General features: G+C 36.4%; 1 protein-coding gene across 1 annotated transcript in view; it reads left to right on the forward strand.

Annotated features, from left to right (window-relative positions):
- Nucleotides 1–133: 133 nt before the first annotated feature.
- The window catches only part of LOC110018180 (4'-phosphopantetheinyl transferase HetI-like), a 39,068-nt gene continuing 35,588 nt past the window's right edge, over nt 134–3,613 (forward strand). Inside the window, exon 1 of the mRNA XM_020715407.1 lies at nt 134–363. The gene's annotated coding sequence lies outside the window, so the exon portion shown is untranslated. The remainder of the gene's footprint in view (nt 364–3,613) is intronic.

Raw genomic sequence — 3,613 nt, forward strand, 5'->3', positions numbered from 1 at the left:
AGGGTTCCTGCGGTGCACGTACCGAATAAAAATTCTTAGGGAGGAGTCTCACGCGAAATTTTATTTATTTTCGCTTATTTCGGTGCCGTTTGCGGGCGGCGTTCTGCCCTTGCGTGCCTTTTGAGACAGCTTATAATACAAAACGGTGTATTCATTTATATAATAAACGCGGTTTGTTCGCTGCCCTCGTCTCCCTCGCGCTCATCTGCCTCTCGCGAACCTTTCTCTCTCGCGACCGAAATCATCGAGTTCGTGAACGAATAGCTAGCTGGGAAGGCAACCAAGGGATCGCGGCTTACAGAGCACCAAAACTCCATCTTTCTCATCCCTCCGCTCCGCTCCGACCAGAACCAATCGAAGAAGGTAAGCCTGTTCGCGCCCTACTTTCCATCTCTGCCATCTTTGTCGGCAATGGAGTCCTCACTGCCAGCGACTCAGTCCTCTCCTCCCAACTCCTCCCCCCAATGCAGAACCTCAAATCCGTAATGCCTGCAGGAATGAAAATTTGAGATCGGAGTATTTTTAAGATACAATCCTGCTCTCCTTACCAGTAGAAGATAAACAGAAAAAATGGATAACAAAATTTAGTTAGATAAATGTTTTGAGTGCATCATAAATTTTAGTCAATCAATAACCATAGATAATTAGAGTATCAAACTTGTTCTGTTAGCTGTTAGCTTTATATATTCCTCACAATACCTGCAATTAACAAAAGTCTCCAAGAAGAATAAAAAGCCATTTTGCATGTAAATACAACTAATGATGAATAACCTATAGTATTCACTGTCTGCTTATTGAATTTGAAACCATTTGAAATTGATTCAAATCCAAATTTGAATATGGATGTAACTCATATATTTAAATAGCAATCCTTTAGATTTGTGACATGCTTGCAACTTGCACTAGAGTATCACAACTTGTTCCATCTATGGTTAATGATATATGAGTGCAATGATGGTGATTAGGAGTAGGGCTATAATCAAGCTGAGTATATCATAGTTTGGACTTTGCTTGGTACAATTATAAGTTGTTCATGTTCGGCTTGAGCTTGTGTCGAGCTTTCACATATTTTTTAATATCTGCAAATTAGTTGTTTTTCAAACGCACAAATCAAACAACTAGATAGTTTATTCATATTAGGGACAAAATTGTCATTTATCCTGAAACAACTACGAATCAGTTATTTTTCAAACGCACAAACCAAACAGCTAGCCAACTTATCAGGATCAGCTGCTGATCAACAACTTATCAACATAAGCTGCAGCTGTCCCAAACAGACCCTTCATCATTGGGGCCGAGATTACACATGCTTTCATTAATTGGACTCCACAGGCAACTGTACCTGCGGAGTCCTGAATTAATATTTTCTTCTAAACCACACCGAAATCATTACTGCGAACACTCGTTTTCGTCGATGAAGTACTCCTGCAGGCAGTCGTCTCGCATTCGCCCCTCCTCTCTTTAGTGCCAAATCACTGTTGTAATCCTCTCCAAGAGAGCGTAAACCAAGCTTCGTGTTCGACCAAAGTGGCGGAGGCCATCTCAATCGATTCGCACTGAGAGATATCTTTCCTCTTGAATTTGTTTATTTTACAGGGAGATATAGACAAAGTTTTATTTTTGTTCTAGGTTCTCTTTTTGGGCGGGGGTAAACGAATGCTTGATTGCAGATTTAGTTTTGTTTGATTAAGGGTTTAGGGTTGAATGTTTAATGCAAATTTAACAAAAATGTGTTTTTTTAGTTGATGTGCCTTTTATTTTTTATTTTTTAAGAGATTTTTTCCTAATTATGTCTGTTTTCTATGTAATATGGGTAAATGTGCTTTGGGTTTTGATTTGAGGAGATTTGATATAGGTGACTAAGTTGGGTTATGATCTGAGGTATAACTGTTTTTGTTTGAAGAAGTAACTGTAAAACTGCCGTTCAAAAATTTGCAGCAACTATCATAATTTTTTTTTTGAAAAAATCATATTGCAATTTTTTAGCAATCACTCTAGGTAGTCAGATCCGTCTCAAACGCACCCTTAAAATTATTTGTGCGACAACCCAAATTTTCACTTATTAAGGTATTATTTGCTTTAGCTAAGTGGCCTCATAATTTTGCCCTGTTAATGTAGCTTCCCAGCAGGTCAACTATTCTATGAGCGCTCCAGGACGAACATGCTTAATTTTGAAGTTTCTAATAAAATTTCACTTTTATACTAAAATGCACCTCGATGTTTAAGAGTTCAGCTTCATTCTACTTAAGGGGTTACACAATCTCCCCCATTCAAGTAGCTGACATTCTCGTATGTTCTCGCATCCGAGAATTATCCAGGCGTCCCACCATGTAATACTTTGCTCATTCAAGGTTCAAGAGGTGGCTCCCATTGTGTTATACTCAGATATCATTTGTGACAGTTTGAACTCACCCATTAAGATATTGTCCACTTTGGCCAAATGACCTCGCTTTTGTCCCGCTGGTATAACTTCCGAGGAGATCACCCATCTTAGGAGTGCTCCAGGACGAACACACTTAACTTTGGAGTTTCAAAATTCCACCGTCACACCAAATTATACCTTGATGTTTAAGAGTTCGACTTCATTTTACTTGAGAGGTTTTACAAGTTGACTTCGGCCGTTGGGATTAAAATGATGCTTCTCCTAACTCTTTCACTATAACCTCAAGCTTCTTTGGTTGATTCTTTACTTTGATATGAATCATTGAATTTTTTTTTATTCTTCATTTGTTTAAAAAGGAAGTTGTTGTATTGACTTTTTTTCTTAAGGGGAAATGAGGTAGATTTAATTTCATAACTCATTTGGTTCAGAATATTATTGTTTTCTGTGAGAAGAAAGAAGCAATTGCTTCAGTAGTTTATTCTTTTCAATTTATCATGTCATGCTTTTGGATTTGGAATGATTTTGTTGTAGTCCGATGCTTTATGTTTCTTTTTTTAAAGGAACGAGGTTTATTTAAAGAGCAGATAATATGTTAAAAGAATTGTAGCTATGCCTTTTTTATCTCTTACTTAGGTCTCCATTTGTTGATGATTGTTTTTGTTTCATTCCTTCTTTAGTAAACATTTCTGTTACATGGATAGCCTTTGGCAGTTGGGAGATGAGTTCTAGAGGCAGTCTAAAATCTTAAAGGATCATTTCCAACAAATAGTTATATTTCCTCAAACCACAATAGCAAAATATAAAAAAGACCAGCTTGCATGGTTCATTTTGAATTTTACAAATTTTTACATCCAATTTGTTTAATTTTAATGTTTTGCTACTTAGAATTATTTGAGCTAATTTAATTCACAGACATTGATTTAGAAATGAGTTCCAGTTAATTATTGGCAATAAATGAATTTGTACATCATAGTCAGGTTTATTATAGAAGCAACTTATAATGCATTTTTTTTCACTTGCCATAGAGGACAGAATAATAGAAGAAAATTTTATTGATGGATAAAGCTGATCTAAAGATGATCAGCTGAAAACACTTTCTTATGCTAGGTATTGAAGAAAATGTGCAAAAGAAGAAACAGAATAGTGACAAAGTCTGAGTTAATATTAAGTCATCAGATGCTTCATCTGCTAAGTCTTTTGTTGACCTCATTTTTGTGAGGTCTTTTCTTC

The sequence above is a fragment of the Phalaenopsis equestris genome, unplaced genomic scaffold (assembly GCF_001263595.1).
Source record: "Phalaenopsis equestris unplaced genomic scaffold, ASM126359v1 Scaffold000006, whole genome shotgun sequence".
In the NCBI taxonomy this organism is placed as follows: domain Eukaryota; kingdom Viridiplantae; phylum Streptophyta; class Magnoliopsida; order Asparagales; family Orchidaceae; genus Phalaenopsis; species Phalaenopsis equestris.